This window comes from Rhododendron vialii, chromosome 6a (genome assembly GCF_030253575.1).
Source record: "Rhododendron vialii isolate Sample 1 chromosome 6a, ASM3025357v1".
In the NCBI taxonomy this organism is placed as follows: domain Eukaryota; kingdom Viridiplantae; phylum Streptophyta; class Magnoliopsida; order Ericales; family Ericaceae; genus Rhododendron; species Rhododendron vialii.
This window is the reverse complement of record NC_080562.1, coordinates 12,882,464-12,906,877: the sequence shown is the minus strand read 5'-3', so window position 1 is coordinate 12,906,877 and position 24,414 is coordinate 12,882,464. Positions and strand designations below refer to the sequence as shown.

Genomic DNA, 24,414 nt, shown 5'->3' with positions numbered 1-24,414 from the left:
GGCTTTAAAGGCTATTAAGGCTAATAAGGACTTTCAAAATAAAATATTGGTACTTCATTACATGGGTAATTAGGAAAAATGACTAGTTTAATAAGTTCATGTACTTGGTTGAAAGACCAAACTATTACCCAATGGATAATAAATATCCTAACTTTTATTATCCAATAGACAATAATAACTAGGAAACTTTTTATAATAAAATAATCAAAAAGTACTTTAAAGCAATTATAAAAGTCTATTCAAGTACTTTGCTCAAATTTTTTATTAAACCCTTTTAATATAAAGAATTGGGTTTCTATCATCCAATGGATAATAGTTCCCCTAACTTTTATTGTCCAAAGGACAAAGAATAAAACCAAATTAATAAAATGAAATAAATAAGTAATTTCTAGGGTTGAAAAGGTTGACTAGTCAAATCAACTTTATTGGAAGGATCCCTAGTCACATCGGTACTTTATTTGGTCAAAAGACTCTATTACCCAAGGGTTACTAACTTCCCTAACGGTTATTACCCAATGGATAATAATTTCCCTTGCGGTTAATAACCAATGGATAAAAGAGTACAAGTACCTTTATCTTTAAAATAAGATTTTGAAAAGACTACATGTACTTTTAGTCAAAAGCTTATTGTCCAATGGACAAAAATTACCCTAACCATTATGGACCAATGGGTAAAGGCAAAAGTTCAAAATGTCCAAAAGGTTCATCTAGTAACTAGGTGAGTTGGTTGCTCGGTTCCTCCAACTAGTCAGTTGGAATCTAACTAAATTGGTCAAGTAGGGTTTCTAGTCGAGAGTTAACCAATGACCAAAATCTAACTACGACGGAATTTAACAAGAAATTATATAGCCACTCAAGAGAAAATAAGTAATTCAAATAAAATTCAAATATTTAACGAAATTTTTATTGACCAAAATTCAGGGGCGTTACAAAAGTACTTAATAATTGCGAAATGTATTTTCAAAATATCTCAAAGTTAGATCGTCACTAATCTATTTTCAAAATATGTAAGGTTAACCCCATTTAAAAAGAAACATAACAAATTATTACTATTTTAATATTGTAGTTGAGTTAAAATTGTTATGGATGCATATACACAGTAAGAACAGATTAACCCACCAAAAAAAATATCGTATTTGCAGAAATTTAAAGTGCTCAAACTAATTTATGCACTACAAAAGGTTACTAAACTTAAAGAGAATTAAAACGAAGTATAAAATAAGCAAATTTAGAAAGATATAAAGATTTATTAAAGATATATAACAAAACATTAAATTATAAAAAAATTCAATAAAACCGAATAATGTTAATGATTTAAAAAATAAGTTTAAGGAAACACTACGAAGGGACTAAAATTAAGAGAAAGGTTTAAAGAAACAAATTTAGAGAGGTGAAAGGATGTACAAAAGGTTTATATATAAAAAAGGCAAAGGTTTGAACTGGATAGGAAGTTGGTGTGATGAATGGAGTGAATGCCTCCATACAGGAGGCCACGGTTCGAATTTGCGCAAAAGCAAAGGAGCTGGAGAATTATCTGTTTTTAGTTTCAAGAGTTTTAGCGAGGAAAAATTTTCTCACCTAAACTATAATTGGCGAGGAAAAAATTAGTTTAGCGAGGAAAAATTTCCTCCCCTATTTTGTAAACATTGCATTAGTCTAGTGAGAAAAAACTATAGAGAGGAAAAAATTCCTCACTAATTGTGTCAAAATAGGTGAGGAAGTTTTTTTTTCCTGACAAATTCTTTTTGCGACAAGCTTTTGGCGAGGAAAGCGGGTGAGAAAAAATTTCCTCGCAAATAAATTTTGCGAGGAAATCAACTGTTTTGGCGAGGAAACTAAATCCTCGCTACAAGCCTTTAGTGTTCTAGTGTTTTATGGTCTTCGGATTCACATAAACGTAGATATTGTGCCTGCAAAAAAACCAAAACCAAAAAATATAAATCAGTTAGGAATGACCACAACCCCTATTGTAATGCCCCGTTATTTTCTAAAAATAAACTCCAAAATACATTTTATATTTCAAACACTTTTAGGCCCCTATTCTCTCCATAAATAAATTACATCACCAAAATAACTTAAGCCGCCTTCTTAATAATCTTCTAGATGCTCCAAAATTGTTAACTCTTCCAAGAGCTCTCCAAATTAATCCTTATATGCTCCAATTCAATTTCCACTAATCCGGCTTCACACCTGAAAAAAAAATTATCCAGAAAGTATACAATACAACAGAATAACAAAAAACGATAATCGACCATCAAGTCGAAGCAACAATCACAAGGAACCTCATACCATGTCCTTCTCAGTACATGACCAGTGACACTCCCCCAATACCTTTCTCACTGAGTCATTCTCGACCCATTCTGGCTATTGGATAGGCTATTGGTGCATGAGTTCACTCGATCCCTGTACTAAATAATTTTATAGTACTCAATCAACAACATCATATTCGATACCAATTATTCCACGTTCCAATGATATCTACAAGATTGAACAAATATCACAAGATAATCAAAAGGAGTACAAAAATGAGATTGAAGAAAGGATTCTGGAAGTAGGAAGCATATCGTATACTCCCCGGATTACCTCAAATATGACCGGCCGTTTCGTCCACGAATCAATGCCTTAAAAAAAATATTTTTCCATACATACACCCTTCAAAACATCACTAACTATTTATAAACTAAAACTCTCAAATTTTTTTTCTCTTTTATCTCTCTCTCTCTTTCTCTCTCTCTAAGCTAACAATTGGAATCAGAAGTGAGGTGTGGTGTGTGGAATGGAGGGGAAGAGTGAAGCCTATTTATACTAGAAGAAAGAAGATTCTAGATTATATCTAGATCAAATCAAATCTAATCATATCTTATATAATCATAACCATATCTTATAAAATCTAATAATATCTAAATCAAATCTAAGAAAATCCAACTATATCTAATAATATCTAATCAAATCTTATATAATCTAACAATATCTTATAAAATCTTATAACATCCAATAAAATCTATATAATATCTAACAAAATCTTTATAATATCTAATAAAATCCAATCAAATCTTAATATATCTTAGAATATCCAATCATATCTTATCCTAATCATATCATATCTAATAAAATCCAATGAAATCTTATCCTAGATTTTTAGGATTACGGACCGAAGGCTAGGGTTCTATAATAGTTGAGTATAAGGATATCATGGTTCAAGATATGAAAAAAAATCCTATAATATCAAAGGGTTTTTAATGGCTAGCTCCTAGAGTTAAATAATAATAATACAATCACTTTAATAAATGATAAAATGATTTTTAGTAAAAGAATTATAATAAAATGTTTAAAAAAAATTGACGTGAAAATTCGGGTTATTACACCTTTACTTGACCACCTCCCTCAAAGTATTATACTTATTGATCTTGTGCATTTAAAAAAATCCTATAATATCAAAGGGTTTTTAATGGCTCGGAGACGGCCGGAGACGGCTCGGCGCAGCCGGTCGGTACGTTTTCCCTACAAAACTATGGGTACTGATAGCAGTACTCTTTAGTTTAGCAGGGACAAAAATGAAAGAATTTTTTCTTTATATAAAATCAACATATATAACTATTATGGCTGACATTATATTAGGCTTAGTTTACTTTGTTTTATTGAGCTATATATTATGTAATAATTACTCACAAACTCAAAATGAAATTTCATTTGCTGGAGCTATGTAAGAATAACTTAGTGCCAACAATGCTAAAGGAAAATCTAATTTGATGTAAAAAAAAAATACAAAATTTTAGGACATTTATTGATCCTATAGGGTTTGCTTGAACCCCCGAGATAACATGTTTACCATTCTAGAATAAATCCTCATCTGATTGGTACATGTATGTCAAAGTACATGGTATCCAGACTGATACATGTTTCATGCTTGTAGACGTGTCGATCTAGGGCTTCGATTGTGTTTTTCCTCTTTTCCTTCTCAGGCATCGACAGAATGATTCATTCGTCTGGGTTGACCATGTACACCAACTTAGGGAAAATTTTAGCCAGAATACATAAACAAAATCATTTTAGCTATTCATTTTTCAGTAGGAACTACAGTAACACTAGGTATTTCCCACACTAGGTATTTCCCTTATTCGTCTTTAAACAATTAATTTGCCCATTGTTTCTTGGAGGAGAGAGAAGAGCATTTACTTGTTTTGGTTTGCCGGAGGAGAAAGAAGAGAGGGATGTATGAGAGAGAAAGTATTTCTTTATGTTTACCTTTGCTACAGTCATTAGGTGCTTTTAGAGAAGTATTGTAGATAAATGTAGAATACCTACCTTAATAGCTAGGCTACTAAACCTTGGTTTTTTGAGGTTTCACTAGGTAAAATACCTAAAAAATCCTGTATTGCTAAGCTGCTGCTGATGCTCTTATGTATTTTGTAGAAGTGGTTTGGTTGCATAAGCGTACAAACATAGGAATTAGTTTCGACTAGCGCACGACATGTTTCAGTATCAATTGTCTGCTGCAACTAATAGAGTTCAGCAATCCCCTTAGAAGTGTGTTTTGTTTCATAAGCGTACAAATTATAAGATTAGTTTCAACTAGCTCACGACATGTTTTAGAATAGTTGTCTACTACAGCTAATGGAGTTCCTTTATGAATCTTTTACGTTGCAGATCACTGGATCTTGCAGCAAGTAAGATCAGCAATCTCCTTATACTCCATGGATGTCAAATATTGGAAGGAGATTAGAAGATTGCATTGAACAAATATTGGAATGAAGACAGATTTGGAATTCCCTTTGGGTCCCATGTTAGAGATGAAGATGGATTCATAGTAAAAAAACAAGCAAGGATAGTATTTAAGAAAAAAATCATACTTGCATATTGGAATGAAGATAGGTTTGGAATTCCCTTTGGGTCCCATATTAGAGATGAAGATGGATTCATAGTAAATTTCAAGCAAGGATAGTATCTACGAAAAAAAATCATACTTGCATATTGGAATGAAGATAGGTTTGGAATTCCCTTTGCGTTCCATATTTAAATTCCAATCGCCTTTTGGTCCAGGAAGAACTACTCTGGTTTCAAAAGGCTCGCCAAAATTGGATCTTGTTCGGGGATCAAAACACTACATTTTTCCATACATCAACTTTGGTTCGCAGGAAAAGAAACAGAATTATTACTTTCAAATTGAAAGACGGCTCTTGGATTATTGACCCAGCTGTGCAGTACATAAAAAGTCACAGCTGTGAACTGAAAAGTCAATAAACAAATGCCATTAATCTTTGACAGTATTATCCAACTAGACAGTTAAGAAAGATTGTCAAACAAACCTTTTTCACTTCCTCAGCCGGAGCACCTTGGCTGGCTATTTTCGCTCCAACAGCTTTGCCAGGGAAGCTAAAAAAATTAACAAAAAGATGAAAATAAAATTGAAGGACAGGAACATCCCAATACTGTGGCGACAAAAATAAAAGCATACAAGTGCATGTCCAATAAAAAAAAAAAGTAAAGTGCAGGGGACATGGGAAACCATGATCCAATTTGAACAAGCATGCAAGAAAAACAAATTCAGGCAACCATGAAGACTACAGATTCAAGTCAGTGGAAATTCATCCAAAGCAGGTCTAGTACATCACCCGAACCAGGAGAACAAATGCGAAGCAAGACCATGCGAAGGGAAACAATGCATTTGTAAAGCAGGGAGGTAAATCAAAATAGAACAAAAAATAAACTGCAAAGATCTGCTAAAATTGGCACAGGAAGACCAAGACCCCAGTCCTTACAACCTTTTTGCTGCTATACGCTACTCCCTCCATCCCAAATTGCCCGTCCCCAACGAAAAGTCGTGCAATTTTCGGATTGAAAAATAAAATACTTCCAAGCGTACTACTATACTATAAACAGGCAAATCATTTAGGTTTCGTGCATTCACCTTAAATTGACATTCTTTGGCCTTCATTTAAAATAGTTTTTTTTTATGTAAACATCCCTCAAACTAGGCACCGATTGTCTATTTAGTCCTAAAACTATCAATTTCACCTATTTCATCCTTAAACTATCACATTGCACTCTATTTGGTCAAATTCCTAACACCATCCACCAATTTGGATGGCAAAGTGCCCAATGACATATTGCCCCACCAATGTAAGGGCAGAATAGGAATTTCACCCCTCACAACCCATCTGGCGCCAAAGCAGATGGGTTTCCCTCCAATTTGTGCTATATTACTCACACATAGGGTTAAAAACAGAATACTCCACTGCCTCTTCCTCCTCCCCCCAAATTGCATCTCCTACCCTTGGAGACTTGCAATTCCTAAGCTCAAAGAGCTGCATTTTCACAAGTTCAGAGAGCAAACCAGTCACAAAACAGAGTGCATCTTCACAAAACCAGTCACAAACAAAGTGCAAAAACCAGTCACAAACAAAGGGCAAAAACCAATCACAAACAGAGTGCAAAAAACCAGTCACAAATTGTTATATAAAATCTGAAGATTATGCATGAGAGTCAGGTTGTGAAGTGATGATGATGATGAACACCCTTATAAAAAAAAAATGCTAAAACTATGAAGATTCTTAAAAAATTAGTTGAGTAAGTAAAAACATTAGAATACAGATATCAAGGGAGTGGGGAAGTCGGCAAATAAAATCTGCTAATCCTCACGCAATAAAAAAATAATTTGTTTACTTACATTAGGGTATATGCCGTCCCTTGTCCTCAGGTGATCCATCCCAGAGAATAATAAAATAATCTCCTTGCAATTTCTACCCTAGATGCTGCCGAAACCCTACCCATCTGATTCCATTTGATCTTTGTTTGAGATTAAACCCTAATGAAGGAGAAGGGGGAGGGGGGAAGAAGTCGTGGGAAATTTCTGGTGGGGAGAGAGAGGTGCTGCTTTGCCCCTCAGGACTGGGAAATATTCGCACGTGGGATGTTTTCCATCCAAATTTGTTGGGTTTGTTAGACCAAATAGAGTGAAATGTGATAGTTTAAGGACGAAACAGGTGAAATTGATAGTTTTAGAACTAAGTAGACAATTGGTGCATAGTTTGAGGAATATTTACATAAAAACTCCATTTAAAATGATGCAGAAAAATAAAAATAAGACAACTTCTAGCAAACTCTATTGCAAAAATTCATGTTGAGACCATAAACCAGCAGAAATTCATGTTGATTGGATATCAATCAACATATTATGTCATTATCAGAATAGATCAGTGTGACAAAGTGTCTTTTTTTAGGATATTCATTACTATCATATTGCTGGGAAAAATATGCAAAATTTTCCACAAGTAAAGCACGAAGAAAATAAATATAATTGCAGCGAATAACCGTCCAAAATGTGCAAATCACAAACTAAACGAACACAAGAAATTTTTACGTGGTTCCCCAAAAATTTGAGGTACGTCCACGGAACCGAAATCCGATTCTACTATCAACAAATGGGTTTACAAAGAGATACAAAATCTCACAAACACCCTAAAACACCCTAAAGTGTATCCAACTATCACCAATACAAAAAAGGAAAGACCTCAGCCAAATGGATGAACCAAAACCCTCCAAAAACAGCCGGAATGGAGAGCCACAAACTGGAGCGAATTTGCCACAAAGATCCGAAGAAGCTGTTGTAGAATAGGAGAACAAAATCTGCACTTGGCCTTTTTCTTTTCCATCGAACACACGAACACACACAGAACCCTACCCTTTTTTTTTCTATTCTGCCATATATTCCCACACCAGACAAAGCTCTCCTTTTTGGCTTCCAAGCGAAGCTAATGAGTTACCCACACACATGTGCAAGTCATGTGCCAAAAAGGTGTGTAGAATATTCCATAAAAATTAGTCCACACAAATTAATACTTTTGGGCCAAGCAAAGTTGTTATTGGGCTAACAAAAAATATTGGGCTTTCCATTAAGGAATGAAACGAACATTCTCCCCCTTCCCGATTTTATGGAAGGATCGACAAAACCCAACAAAGTTCAAAATTTCTCATGCTTGTCCTTAGACAAAACCTTAGTCATCATATCCGAAGGATTATCATCCGTGTGAATCTTCTCAAGTTGCAACAATTTCATGTCAAGCGTATCTCACATCCAATGATATCCAACATCAATATGCTTTGATCTAGAATGGAAAATGAAATTTTTGCTTAAATGAATTGCACTTTGGCTATTACAAAAGAGAACATATCTCTCTTGATTCAAACCCAACTCTTGCAAGAATTTTTTCAACCATAACAACTCCTTGCAAGCTTCGGTAATTGCAATGAACTCTGCTTCCGTAGTTGATAGAGCAATTCATTTTTGCAACCTTGATTGCCAATTGACAGCTCCCCTGCAAAGGTCATCAAGTACCTCGAAGTGAACTTCCGATAATCAACATCCCACGCCATGTCGGCATTCGTGAATCCATCCAACATAGCTTTTCTATTTTCAAAACACAAACAAACTCTAGAAGTGCCTGTGAGATACCTAAGAATCCATTTCACAGCTGCCCAATGTTCTTTGCCCGATTTTGAAAGAAACCGACTAACAACTCTAACCGCGTGAGCTAAATCCGGCCTAGTACAAACCATGGCATACATCAAAGAACCAACCGCTGAAGCATATGGAAAATTTTTCATCTCTGCCTGGTCTTTTTCACTTGTAGGACATTGTTTCGAACTAAGCTCTAAATGGTTCGCAAGCGGACAACTAACGGACTTTGCTTTATCCATCTTGAACCTCTTAAGAATCTTTTCAATATAGCTTTCTTGAGACAACCAAATCAGCCCCTTCTTTCGATCATGAGTAATTTTCATACCCAAAATTTGCCTTGCCGGTCCCAAATTTTTCATAGCAAAGGATTTGCTCAATTCCAACTTCAACTCGTTGATCTTCGTAGAATCTTGTCCACGATCAACATATCATCAACATAGAGTAAGAGAATAATGGCTTTGTTCAGTTTGTATTTTTGGTTTTGGTTTTGGTTTTGGGTAATGATTATGAAGAGAAATAGGGATAATAATTGGGAGATAGAGATAATGATTTGAGAGATATAAAGAGAAAAAGTTAAAATAATAATTGAAAATATGAGTAATGATTGGGGAGAGATAGAAGTAATGATTGAAAACAAAAATAAAAATGAAAGTGAAAAAGGAAATCGAACAAAGGCAATAAAGTTCCCATCCGGAAACATTTTCACAAACACACAATGACCCGAAGTGGTTCTTGAATAACCATGATCCACCATAAAAGAATCAAATTTCTTGTACCATTGCCTTGGAACTTGTTTTAAGCCATACAAGCTCTTCTTCAATTTGTAAACCAAGTGCTCTTTTCCTTTTTCTTTGAAGCTTTCAGGTTGTTCCATATAAATCTCATCGTCTAAATCACCGTGAAGAAATGAGGTCTTCATATCAAGTTGTTCAATCTTAAAGTTCAAACTTGCGGCAATACCAAGAACAACACGAATGGAGGACATTTTCACAAAGGGCGAAAAATTTCATCAAAATCAATAGCCTTTTTCTGCCCACACCCTTTCACCATGAGGCGTGCCTTGCATGTAACACAAATTTTTTCCATCATGCTTCAATCTATAAACCCATTTGTTTTCAACGGTTTCTTACCCTTAGGTAATTTCACCAAATTATAAGTGCAGTTTTCAAGCAAGGACTTCATTTCCTCTTGCATAGTCTTAGCCCACTCACCTTTCTTATCATGCTCCACGGCTTCTTGGTAGCTCTTGGGCTACCCATATTCCGTTACCGTCACAAATTTATTAGGAGAGTATTTTCTTGATGGTTGCTTGTCTCTAACGGATCTCCTCAACTACGGTTGCGGTGGTGGCTCTTGAATTGCTTGCTCTCCCTCATTTTCCAACTCAACTTCATTCGGAACATCAACATTTTCACCAACTTCAAGAGGTGGCTGCACATCCTATTCATTTTTAACATGTGTCGAAAGTGAAGGAGTTGGCTCCAAGTCAATGAGATCACTAGCAATTTCCTCTGGTTGCTCATCCTTGTCAAAATGTTGGGTTCCCTCCTTAGTGGAAGCCCAATATTTTTTGTTAGCCTAATAACAATTTTGTTTGGCCCAAAAGTATTAATTTGTATGGGCTAATTTTTATGAAATATTCTACACACCTCTTTGGCACATGACTTGCACATGTGTGTGGGTAGGAAGCAAAAAAGAAGAGTTTTGTCTGGTGTAGGAATATATGGCAGAATTGAAAAAAGGGAAAAACGCGGTAGTGCTCTATGTGTGTTCGTGTGTTCGGTAGAAAAGAAAAAAGCCAAGTACAGATTTTGTTCTCCTATTCTATAGGAGCTTCTTCGGATCTTTGTGGCAGATTTGCTCCAATTTGTGGCTCTCCATTCCGGCTATTTTTGGGGGTTTTTGTTTATCCATTTGGTGAGGTCTTTCCTCTTTTATATTGGTGATTGTTGGATACACCTAGGGTGTTTATGAGATATTGTATCGCTTTGTAAACTCATTTGTAAGACATTTGTTGATAGTGGAATCAGACTCTCGTCTTGTAGACATACGTCACATTTTTGGGGGAACCACTTAAAAATTTCTTGTGTTCATTTGGATTGTGGTTTACGCATTTTGGACAGTTATTTGGTACAATTATATTTATTTCCCTTGTGATTTACTTGTGAAAAATTCCGCATATTTTTTCCAACAATTGGTATTAGAGCTAAAAGTTGGCTAAGGTTTATTATTTTGGTGTAAATCATGGAAAGAAATGGTGGTAGAATGATTAGTTTCAATGGAAGATGACTTGAAAAATTAAAATGGAAGACCTCTTGTATTTGTAAAGATTTACATGGGCCTGTAGAAGTGATACGGCTAAACCTATTGATATGAAATGTGAGGATTGGCCCACATTGAATTGAAAAGCCGCTGGGCTCATTCGTCAATGGATAAACGATAGTGTCTTTCATCATGTCTCATGTAGACATCCCAATCTGGATCTCAAAAGGTCTTTGAAACGTCCCGATGATGAAATAAAGAAAATTATACCTTCGAGAGCTTGGATAAAGGACCCCTTCAGCCCAAAACCCCAAAGCCTAAACCAAAAGCCCTGAACTGGACCTATAATACCGCACGGAACACTTTTACACCGCACGGCATAATAGAATTCATTATGCCGCACGCGGTCATGAGGTTAACTGCACGGTATTTCATGTAAAGTTCTAACTGGCTCAGCTAGTTGTCGGCCAGGCCCACTTGAGCCACAGTTACAAGTTGGCAAAGCTGAAAAGACACTTCTGACCCGCCCAGATAATACCTCCACCATTTGAATTCAAAATCATTGGCTCTTGCCTATAAATACACCCCTCCACTCAAGAGAAAGGACCTAGAACTCTCTTTCTCTCTCATCATGCTTTCACACCCACTCCTCACTTCCAATACGTGAGAAAGTTTACTCTAAAAAAACATTCTCTAGGCTTTTCTTTTTCTCAAAGTCCCCCATTTTTCTCCTCGTCATTAAAAGTGAGTCATTTTATTCACTTTAAGATCTCAACTACCTAATATACCCATCTATTACACATATCCGCACCTCTCTTTCCTCAACCGATCTCACCAACGATCGCTCATTGTCACCCATCCTTATCCAACCTCAAGATCGGAGGTAAAAACCAAGTTTCCTTGGGTTAAGCTCAGTCTTGACTCTGATGGAGCTCTTTTCTTTTCTATTGTCAGGCTTACTCTCCTTGGGTTAAGTTTTGACTTAAAAATCATTTTTGAAAAACAAAACAGCCACTGACCTGAAGGCACCATGCCGCGCGGCGTTTCAATAAGTCGCGCGGCATAGTGTGTTCAAACGCATGACGTTTCATCAGCTACTGTTTTTCCTTGTTCAAACTGTCTGCATCAAAGTTATCTTTCATAAGGCCTGTTTTTGTTGTTAAGAAACCAGTTATCAACGTTCTCAGAATGAGACCATATCTACAAGCCATGTTCTGTTCATAAACAAAGTTTTCTTGATCATCTCAAGCGATTAAACATACTAAAAGTTGTTTTATGTCCATGGCTTGATGAAATGGTACTGTCCTAGAGTGATCCAATGACTAAGCATCTCTGGATGCCTGTCAAAAGTGTTGAAAGTTATATTCTGAGAGCTGATAACAGTCTGATAACAGAATAGATACCCCGCACGGCACATTGTAAAGCCGTGCGTGACATTACAGTATGTCGTGAAGGAGATCACAGTGGTCCAGACAGTTTGTTCAGAAGCTTCTCTTTTCTTTTATGTACTGCATCACCTTTATCACCTCTGTACTGACAGCACCACATGCACGTCAACATGATATATTTTCCCATGTCCCTTCCCCTCTTACTTGCTTATTAAAGAGCTTTATTTTCCAAAAGATTTATAAAGATTTTTCCTTTTGAAAATGTTTAGTAGAGACGGGTTTCACCGGGCGAGTGGGGTGTTTTTTTAACAAAACCTTTCTCATTCATAACGTGGTTCCCGGACCCAAAGTCTCAACGTTTTTCACTAGACCAAAAGCCTTTTTCAAAACAAGGTCTCGATTTTTCGGATCATCCATCTCCAAAATCCTGGTGGCGATTCTCTCATGCGCGCGCCGGTCGGGGAGCCCACATCCTCACCAAAACTTCAGCTTGCAATTTGTGGAAGAAATTGGAAAGTCTCTATGATAGAAAATCGGCTACTAACAAAGCATTCTTGTTCAAGAAATTGGTGAATTTGAAATATAAAGAGGGCAAGTCTATTGCAGAACATTTGAATGTAATAAATAGTATTGTGATAAGTGCCAAAATATACATATTTTGGCCCTCTAATCTATATTTACTAGTCTTTTATATTTGTTAATTGGTATTTATTTTGCGTTTTTTATGTTTACAGGTTAATCGAGCTCGATTTTCATGATTTTTGGGTAAAGATGGAAGTTAACAAAAGCTTTGAATTGAAGTGCGAAGTGCATTAGGATTTTGGTGGTCAATTTAATAGTAGACAAAAGCTTAAGGGACTACCATGTAATTATTGCATGTAATTCCTATAAAATAAACCTAATGCCTACTGACGGCAGGAGCAGCTTTTGAGAGGATTTTTTCCCACGGACGATTCTTTTATTTCCCACGCACAGTAAAACGAAGAACAGTGGCGGAGATTAATAGGAACGAGGCTGCCGTTCTTTAATTAGGTTTGAATATTGTTTAGTTTTCTGTGTGCTCTCTTTCCTTTATGTTATTTAATATTTTGTTCAATTACGCACTTCGGTAACTCGGTTTAATTTCTGTTCTTCATAAAAGTTTTTCGTTGATTCTTGTTTAACTTAGATTTTCTGTTTATTTTCTATCTCGCGTAATAGAAGCATGTTTCAATCTAGGGTTTATTTTGTTTCTTGCTTAATAATGAGTGAGTAGTTTGTATAGGTAGGGTCGCAGGGTGATTAGTACACCGTGACCGGTTCGGATACGTTCTGCTCATATCTTGAAATAAAAAATGTAAAAATTAACTTTAGATTGGTAAAATACTTCCCGCAGACAAACCCGGGCATTGTCGGAGCCCATGTGAACGGGAGAATGGGGGTCCAAAACTCATTCTCCGCTGCGCATGGGTAAACGGCGACCCTAAGGTTTCGCATCTTGCGGGGTATCTTTTTCAATGTAAAATTGAACGTTTTTAAGAACACTGAATGGAGCAGGTAAATCCAGACTGGTTGCGAGTGCTATGAATCCTACGACCATACCTCCTTTAATTATTTGAAAAGTACAATCAATTTCTAGGTTTTAATCAAATCTCAATCAAACGACAAGGGGTGGCTACCTAAGAGCCCATTTAAATTATAACAACCCGAGTTTTTAGTCAGCACACATCACCGTCTTTGTGGATTCGACTCCGGTCTTACCGGATATTGTGCTACGTCGGTCCCCGCCCTACGCTTGGGGCAACCCATTATTTTAGGTCTAGGAATCGGTCAAGCATTTTTGGCGCCGTTGCCGGGGACGGTAACGTGTGTTAAGAATTCGGGTAGTTATTTTTTTTTATTATTTCATTTTTTTTTATTTTTTTTATCGTTGAAAAGCAAAAAAAAAAAAAATGGCCCATTTTGCGGGGAGGTATGGAGGTTATGCAAAACAATTTGATTGTTCAGTGTCGCTTCCTATATTTTACGGTTTTGCATCAGAAAATCATTTTTCGCATGTTCATAAACTTGAGGAAGCTTTTGCTAGTGATGAAGTGGCTCTTTTACATGTATTCCCAGCATCTTTGCGTGATAGTGCTCTAGATTGGTTTAATTGTTTGAGTCCAAGATTGACATGGGGTGAGATTGTAATACAATTTTTCAATCATTTCAATCCCTCATATGAGACTCACATGCTTTTACAAGAACTATCAGATTTCTCTCAACATGACGATGAGTCTTTGTCACAGTGTTGGGAGCGATTTAAATTTGTTGTATTCTCTTGGTCGTATAATTGTGAGCTTGGCAGTCTTCTGGTTATCTTTTGCCGTGGTTTAAACCTTAAGTCATGCGAGGTGGATTTTAGGTCCACTGACGAATTTCTGGATAAAACCCCTGAAGACGCTTGGGATTTCTTAGATGAATTAACCCAAAAGCTCCAATTTTGTGAGTTGACTGAAAGTTATGAGGATACCAGTTTTGATGGGAGGGAAAAAGAGGAAATAGAGCCACCTTATTTTGATCAATTAGCTGATTCTCTTTCTTGCAATCAAGTTGAAATTTTTCAAGTGATTAATTCTTGTGTATTGGAAGATGAAACAACAGAGTCACTTGGAACTAACGAAATAGTTAGTTCACCTGAAGTGCAACAGCATTCTAGTATACTTGAGATGGATTTTCATGACACGACTCCTGAGGAGTCATTGCCAATAATTGTGCAAAATCCACTTGTTCTTGATGATCAAATACCCCCAGCCATAGATATTGATGTCATCACTCCTATTGAGCATCCACTATTGCAAGAGATTGTCACGTTAGAACAAATTGACTTTCTTGGTGTTGATAATTTTAATATGGTTTACCATTCATTTTTTCTGACACTCATCAACAACTTGAAAGTTAATTTAGTTCGAAATATGCAATTGGTGGAATTTAAATTTCAAATGCGGCTAAGGCCATTAAGATATTCTAAGTATTTGGTTTTGTGGCATGGTCGCATACAATTTTTAACGGAGTGCTTGAAGTGGGTTGAGATGTTGATTTTGATTGCTCTTCGTAGTGTGATGAATGGTTGGATTTCACGTGATGGGAGTACTGAATGTCATTAACTTTTTTGTATAGTTTTTTCTTTTCTTTTCTCTTTCTTAGATTAGTTACTTTTATTTATTATTATTATTTTTTTTGTGAGGACTAACATTGCAGGATGCTTTGTTCAAGTTGGGGGGTCTTCTTCCCACTATGTTATTTCTTGCGTAGTTCTCCGTTCCGAGGTGATGCATTTTCTTTCTTTTTCTTTCATGTCCTATATTTTTATTCTTTTGTATTCAATGAGGACATCGAATGGTTTAAGTTGGGGGGATGGATTACTTTGGTAAGTTTTTCATTCTTTTAATTCTTAAAAATTCAAAAAAAAAAAATTGAAAAAATTGAAAATTTTCCTTTTCGCATGTGATTTGGCACTTGTTGTGATTACTTGTTGAATAATTGAGTTGAGGTGTGTTGCCTACCATAGTTTTTTTTTTTTTTTTTTGGCTTGGTAGTTTTACTTGCTAGCTTGTCTTAAGAAGTTGATCATGGCACTTTTGTATAGCACTATTGCATGTCACGTTTATTTGGGCCTTGACCACTTGTGAGTTGTGACTTAACCAATCTTGATGGCTAGATTAGTGGAGACTTATGCCCTAGTGAGCTTTTGGGCCCTATCTTTTATTGGAGTGGTGTCATTTTAACTCTTAGTTTGTCATGGAAATAATCTATTTGCTGTGGTCTCATTATTCTTGATTGTCGAGTATTGGAACTTGAATGCATAACAATATCTCTTGGGTTTTGGTTCGTCACATGAATGTTACACCCCTTGGAGAGGATTATAGGCATTTTCTTGATGTTTGGGCCAGTTCGTTCCTTTTCACATTTATCCCTTGCAAGCCACTTTGAACCTTATATATTTAGCTTTTTCTTGGTTAGCTCCACCTTCCATATTGTTTTGGAGAAAGACAAAAATACAAAGGTGTAATTTTTGGATGGATTGTGAACTTTTGTGCTTGAATTGGTAGTGCCCCTTAAAAAAAAGAAAACAAAATAGAAAAAACAAAAACAAAAGAAAGAGAAAAATAAAAGGGGCGCCGATATAGATGAAAAGGAGGAATCGTGCTTTTATTGCTGAAAAATGTTAAAAGGTTAGAAGGAGAGATAAGGTGGAGTTGAAAAGAATGGAAAAAATGGGCACGCATTGCTAAATTAGCCCCAAGTTGTTTGCCTATTCTCGGACATATGATATTTTACCCTAGCCTTTACACACTTTCAATTACCCAACGTTACAACCAAAATTAAAGTCCTATTTGATCCTAGGGGTGATGGAAAGTGGATTGATGGATGTGAGAGAGAGTTCCAATACTTCTATTCATGGGACCGTGTGTTCACCATACAAAGCGTTCTTTTCGTGTCATAGTGTGCGAGTGTTTTGATTTCATTTATATAACTTCTAACCGCACACTTGAGAGTTCATACTATGCACCTTGTTTCGAGTGATTTTAGTTGTGAGTGCAAGACACAGTGAGAATTGAAGTCAAGACTCGGTCCGGAGAGCACGGTTAGTCATTGCACACTTTTGGTTAAGGCCCATGTCACACACACATGCTAAGCCTAGGTGCCATGGTTTATTTCTTGACTTGATAGCGTTTGGAACTATTTGCGTCGTCTTATATCTTTGTGGTAGCTGCGCATTCTTTACTTAATGGACCAATGAGTTGTATGACAATTTTTGGATTCCATGTGAAAAGGTTCAATGTGTTTTGTGGGTGATCACTGCTGAAAACCCTCACGAGACTTCACTCGTCCTACTAGGGCCGCCTGGGGGTTTAAAAGAACTATCGGTTTTAATTTGTTTTCTTTAGTTGCATTTTGTTTTCTTTGCTCGGGACTAGCAAATTGTAAGTTGGGGGGTGTGATAAGTGCCAATATATACATATTTTGGCCCTCTAATCTATATTTACTAGTCTTTTATATTTGTTAATTGGTATTTATTTTGCGTTTTTTATGTTTACAGGTTACTCGAGCTCGATTTTCATGATTTTTGGGTAAAGATGGAAGTTAACAAAAGCTTTGAATTGAAGTGCGAAGTGCATTAGGATTTTGGTGGTCAATTTAATAGTAGACAAAAGCTTAAGGGACTACCATGTAATTATTGCATGTAATTCCTATAAAATAAACCTAATGCCTACTGACGGCAGGAGCAGCTTTTGAGAGGATTTTTTCCCACGGACGATTCTTTTATTTCCCACGCACAGTAAAACGAAGAACAGTGGCGGAGATTAATAGGAACGAGGCTGCCGTTCTTTAATTAGGTTTGAATATTGTTTAGTTTTCTGTGTGCTCTCTTTCCTTTATGTTATTTAATATTTTGTTCAATTACGCACTTCGGTAACTCGGTTTAATTTCTGTTCTTCATAAAAGTTTTTTGTTGATTCTTGTTTAACTTAGATTTTCTGTTTATTTTCTATCTCGCGTAATAGAAGCATGTTTCAATCTAGGGTTTATTTTGTTTCTTGCTTAATAATGAGTGAGTAGTTTGTATAGGTAGGGTCGCAGGGTGATTAGTACACCGTGACCGGTTCGGATACGTTCTGCTCATATCTTGAAATAAAAAATGTAAAAATTAACTTTAGATTGGTAAAATACTTCCCGCAGACAAACCCGGGCATTGTCGGAGCCCATGTGAACGGGAGAATGGGGGTCCAAAACTCATTCTCCGCTGCGCATGGGTAAACGGCGACCCTAAGGTTTCGCATCTTGCGGGGTATCTTTTTCAATGTAAAATTGAACGTTTTTAAGAACACTGAATGGAGCAGGTAAATCCAGACTGGTTGCGAGTGCTATGAACCCTACGACCATACCTCCTTTAATTATTTGAAAAGTACAATCAATTTCTAGGTTTTAATCAAATCTCAATCAAACGACAAGGGGTGGCTACCTAAGAGCCCATTTAAATTATAACAACCCGAGTTTTTAGTCAGCACACATCACCGTCTTTGTGGATTCGACTCCGGTCTTACCGGATATTGTGCTACGTCGGTCCCCGCCCTACGCTTGGGGCAACCCATTATTTTAGGTCTAGGAATCGGTCAAGCATATTGTTAATCAACTTGTTTCTATGAAGATTGTGTTTGATAATAAGTTGCAGGATAATAAGTTGCAGGCTTTGATGCTTCTTAGTTCTCTACCTGAGAGTTGGAAAACTTTGGTTGGGATGGTTAGTAACTCGGCACTGGATGAAGTTGTTTCTATAAACCAAGTTACTAGTAGTTTGTTGAATGAAGAGACGAGAAGGAAATCCACCGGTTCTTTTCATTCGGAGGCACTTGTTGTTAAACCTAGATGGAGATTTGGAGGTAGAAGTACGTAGCACCCCTCACAATCGTGATCAAAGCCGTGGGAGTTCGAGGGGAAGATCACCTTTAAGTCAAGAGATATAAAGTGCCACTATTGTAAAAAGAAAGAACACATGAAGCGGGACTACATAAAACTCAAATTCAAAGAGGAAAATCGTGCGAAACAAGGTGAAATGAAGCAAGAAAACACAACAGCGGTCTCTTCCGATATAGTGAACTTATGGTTGTATGTGATGAAAGTTGTGTCAATTTGGTTAGTCAAGATACCAATTGGGTGATTGATTCCGGTGCTTCATTCCATGTCACTTTAAGAGACAATTTCTTCACTTGATGAAGGAGATTTAGGGTGTGTTCGTATGGAAAATGAAGGTTTGTCAAAAATTGTTGGCATGAGAAATATTTTCTTGGAAACAAGTCTTGGGTGCAAGTTGATGCTTAAAGATGTGAGACATGTGCCCTAAAAAGTTTGGTCGGGCAAGGATGTCACTTATGATCATTTGAGGATTTTCGGTTGCCGGGCATTTGTTCGCATTCTGAAAAATAAAAGGTCCAAACTTGATGACAAGGCAAAACAATGCATTTTTCTTGGCTAGGGGCATGAGAAATTTGGCTATAGATTGTGGGATCCGGTTGACAAGAAAATCATTCAGAGTAGAGATGTTGTCTTTCTTGAAGATCAAACAATTAAATATTTTCTACCATAGTGTGGTTCATCCTCTTGATGACACATATTAATCAATATCCTATCAACATAATTTGCGACATGAATGGTTGGTAATCTCAATGAGGACTACAATATGAATGGTCCGCTCATTGAGGTAGACCCAGAAAGGGCCCACAGGCAAACTGGACAGTCCAGTGTAGGGACTAGAGAGAAACTCAGTTTAATATAATTTTGACCCTCTTTTTCGACATAGAAAACCAGGAACACAAAGCAGAAGAAACATTACATGTAGAGACCCGTAAACTTCTTTTATATAATTTTAATGTTTATAAAGGGATAAATGATGATTTAATGTGGAAATTATGGTTGGGGGTTAATGTGCAAGGATTTGGGAGATGTGGGTGTTGGTGTAATATGGTGTATATATGTGTGTGGTGTGTGGCAGGGGATTTATTTTCCCCTCTCCATCACTCGGTCTCTCACTCTCTCTCCCAACTCTTTCTCACTCCTTCACCCAAAAACTCACCTCCAAACTCAAAACCCACAACAATCAATCTCAACTCCATCTTCTACTTGTGTATTGGGGCTCTTATCGCATTGGATAGAGCTCAGTTCGGTGTATTTAGCTCGGTTTGGATTCCGGAAGCTAAGGTTTGCTAAATCTCTTCGATTTTGGTTTGGATACTCGAGGTAGAAAATTCTACCTTTCTTTATATGTTATTTGAGTGTTCCATGTCTCTTTCGAGCTTGTAGTGGTTGTTATTGAGATTGTATCAAAATCTGAATATTCTGTCAAAATCGCCAGAAAGACATTCTCCCTACCGGTAGAAACTTTTCACCTACTGGTTGGACAAGCGAGAAATTGTTTCATAACCAGCTCAAACATACTCTAGCTGCTCAAAGATACTCATTTCCTACCGGTAGGCATTTTTCTTCGACCGGTATGCCAAGTACAAGATTGTTTCATGCAAAATGTTGGCCTTTCTGTTTCCAATTTCTATCGGTATGTTAAGTGCAGAATTTTCCTCTTCTACCGGTAGAACTTGTTCACCTACCGGTAGGCACAGTATCGAGGAGCTAATTTTCCTTCATCTTCAAAATCACTTTTTGGAGCTTCTCATCGACTGTAATGGATTTGTTTATGCATTGTTTCAAGTGTTTGGGGAACGTTACCTATATTCATAGTTAGAGTGGTATTGGGTGGACTTGAATGAATTCGTTGAGTTAAAAAATGAGAATTGTAAATCATTGCACATTGAAATACGAACAATACATTTGAGCATGAGAACGACGCGTGAACACTCGGGGTCCATCGACGGGTGGGGTGCCTAGCAGGGGATATCGGGGTCCCATAATTGGCCCGGCAGGAGCTAATGCTCATATTGAACACTCAAGACCTAACCTACAAGGTGGGCGCTTGGCAGGGGATATCGGGGTCCCATAATTGGCCCGACAGGAGTTTCGGCTCAGACACACAAAGGATAAGAGTTATTGAGACACGAATGAAATGAACAAGACATAATAGTATGTCAAGAAGAAGGATTAATGATAGTTGGACACTTTAACCATGATAAGTTGTGCTTACATCCATTGTCGTTTGATTTTCATCATTTGTTCTTTCGTATATCTCATTTGCATATAGAGTTTGCGTAGATTTTTTTACTGGGTTAGTGTAACTCAAATCTTATATCATTTTCAGGTGCTAACCCGGATCCATAGCTTGCATGCTTGGAGTGTGGACATTATTTTGAAAGCTAACCAAAGGAGTTACTCATTTATCTTTGTAAATTTCTCTTTGAAAGATGTATTTGTAACTTAGGCTTCGTTCAGTTGCCAGGAATGTTGTACAAGAAAGTTATTCTTAGGAAAAGTCAAGTAAATTGAAGTAAAGGAAAAAGAAATTTATTTTCCTATGAGTGTTCATTTGACAAATTTTTTTTGCAGGAAAACTAAAGTTTAGTGGTTCATTTGTCAGAAAAAAGACACTTATGAGAAACTTCTTTATTTCCCATGGCAAAAAGTAACTTTGAGAGCTAACACATATCGGAAAATGTATTTTATCTAATGCAAAGCCTTAACATGAATCTTTAAAAATGAAGCTTAAAAAATAAGTAGATGATAACTAAATAAACAAATGTTAAATAACTATGCTTGATTAGTTGCCGATACAAAAACTCATTGATAAACTGATGATTAGTAAGTACAAAACAAAACTGAAGACTAATGACAAGATAAATAAATACTTTCAAAAAAAATCAATTACTAATTTTTTCTACAATAATTATCTTAGAAAGCATCACAGTAGTCGAAATTATTGTTGCTCACGTAAATTTTAAAGCGTTTTTCTAAGAACCTAATTCGTATTTTTTTGGTATTGGCGTCATTCGTTTTTTTTCTTACCTTCCAATTATTTTGGCCCCACAATGGAGAAAACTTTTCCGCAAAATCCTATGCTTTTGGCCGGATCACTTTTGCAAGAAAGTAAATCTTGCAGGAAAATTTAAGAACATTTTTCCCACTACTTTCCTGACAACTAAACACTACAAAAGTTATGAGAAAGTTGATTTTCCCATCCTTTCCTGGCAACTGAACGGAGCCTTAAGTTATAATTCTTTTGATTAAGGAATATTTGTAAACCCTTAACTCTCTTGGGACTTAAAACTTATGTTAATTTGGGACCGTTGAGCCAATGATGTAATATTTAGAAATTTAATGGACTTGGAAGCATAATTATGGGAATGGAAGTACAGTAATCTTTTGGGTTTCGTATGGAGTATTGTGAGGGTTTATTGGTGGAAATTCTCTTATATTTATGTTTAAAAATCGAGGGCGTGACATTACATGCCCCACTCCTAGGCCTCCGATAATTATCTAGTGTTGTGGTAAATACAAGTGCCAAGTAAAGGGCGAGCATAATCCAAGGATAAATTATTCATAAAAATAAAACCATTAAAAGGCATAGCGCGCAGTGGAAACCAACGTGAACACAAAAATTACTGAAACGAAAAAAGAGGGAAAAATAGACAAACCTAGCAGTGAGTTGCGAGGAGACGCAGTGGTACCACTTGCTAACATTAGGGAAGGCATCGACCTTATGTGTCACTGCAACGTATATCTTAATGTCATCTTTAGTAAGTTGGTCCCTGCTCATATACACATAAAATTACCACAATTTCGCTATGAAAGATATGCAAAATTCTAAACTTTCCGAGGTCGAGTTACATAAGACAGCAACTAAGGGCATGCGCCCATGACTATGAGGAGCATATCGAATCTCACGGAGGCTAAACATTTCAAATCTTGTAGATTGTTAATCTTTGGGCAATTGATTAGTTGAGATACACCCAAATTAGCCCGGACACTTGCCTATCCAAAAATATCTAAACTTTTTTACTTTTATTGTGCAATTCTTGATTAGGATCAAACCGAGCAAATCAAACATACAGATAATAGTAAGTAGAATTAGAACTGACCCAGAAATTAGGTTTTTCCGGAGAGGAACTTGTCGAATGACTTGAGACTAGATTCTGTGTCCAGATCTGAAATGGTAACAGCCATTTGTATGCTTTTCTAAGAGCATCTCCAACCCATCTCCATTTGGGCACCAAAACTCCATTTTGGAGAATCCATGTCTTCCAACCCATCTCCATTTAGGGTCTTCATTTTAGAGACTCAATTCTCATTCTCTATATTTGGAGGATCACCTCCCAAATGGAGATCTATCTCCATTTTTTTCATTCACTAATATTCTATTTACTTTTTTGCTAGAATTTCGTCAATTACATATAACTTTTACATTACGCATATTTTTTCTACAAAATTGGTATTATTGGAAAGACAATTATACCTTCAAAATGAGTCTAATATTAAGTATATGTAAATGCATTTTGAAATAACATCAAATGTAAATTCAAACCATTTGAACTTATAATATTATTTTTTTCTCATTTACACTATCCTATCATTATATTGGTTTGAATAATGAGTTGAATGAGAAAAAAAAAACATGCATCTAATGAAAGGAGGAAAAAAAAAAACAATATCGAACAATAAATGGAGGAAGAATCAGGAGGAGTTTTGGAGTTGAAAAATAGATAATTGGGTTGGAGTTATTAATTCTCCGAAATTACCTTTTGAATATAAAATTTTTTTGAGTCTCCGAAATGGAGATAGAGTGAGAGATGGGTTGGAGATGCTCTAATAGGACGACGAGGAGAGGCTGGGAAATAGTTGACCAGGGGAGTACAGCACTGACGAGAGGACTAGGGGAGTGGAGAAAAATGTATTTATATGAGATACTATCAGAAATGATACTCACACGACAAAAATGCACATATTCTATGCACAGATTCTTGTGTGGGACCCACTATGGGTTCACACAAATAATTCAAGCCGTTCATTAAATGTAAAACATTTTTTCAAGAGCCCCGATATAAATCAGCTCAATCCGATAGCTATACTTGTTTGATCCAATCATATTTCTTTTCATTTTACTGAAATCTGAAAGGAAAATTAGATCGGACCCTTATAGGTATTAGATTGAGCTGATTTTTAGCAGAAACCCTTAAAAAAATGTTTTATAGTTACTGGATGGTTTGGATCATTTGTGTGAACTTGTAATGGGCCCCACAACACAATTTATGCACAGTATCTATGTATTTCTATTGTGTGAGAAACAGCGTTGAGATACTATTTTATATTTTATCTAGAAACCCTAGATAGATGGTATATTCACTTTCTCATGGAAAAAAAAAAAAGAGAAAAGGAAAGGAAAAAAATTAAAACCCTCTTTGTCTAAAAAAAAGAGAAGAAACTAAACAAACAAAGGCTTATGAATAGTAAATTTTTCTCAAACTTTCCTTCTTTTTTTCTTTCTTTTTCATAGGTACCAAACAGGCGGAAACCTCTAATTAGAGGCAAACGTTTTGTCCAATTTAGATCTTTTTTCAAAGTGAATTGGACATGTTGATATTTGCGCATTTTCCATACCAAATATTACTTAGCAAACCGGTTGGTTCAATTTGACCGGTATGATCCGATTTACCGAATTAATTCGAATGTGTAAATTTGTCGTGAGAGCATCTCTAACCCACTCATCAAACATTATATTTTATATTTTTTGAGGAGCAATGTTAAAAAAAAAATTCTCCATCCCACATATCAAAAGAGAGCATCAAAATTGGTGATATATATTTTCTCTCTTTTCTAATGTATTGACTCCTCAAATGATCAATTTAA

General features: G+C 36.2%; 1 long non-coding RNA gene across 1 annotated transcript; it reads right to left on the bottom strand.

The window, feature by feature from the left end:
* Nucleotides 1-4,948: 4,948 nt before the first annotated feature.
* Nucleotides 4,949-22,750, bottom strand: LOC131329180 (uncharacterized). Its single transcript, XR_009200664.1, has 3 exons — nt 22,650-22,750; nt 22,206-22,319; nt 4,949-5,373 (listed from the first exon to the last, which is right to left on the bottom strand). It is a non-coding gene; the product is annotated as an uncharacterized LOC131329180 (long non-coding RNA).
* Nucleotides 22,751-24,414: the final 1,664 nt, after the last annotated feature.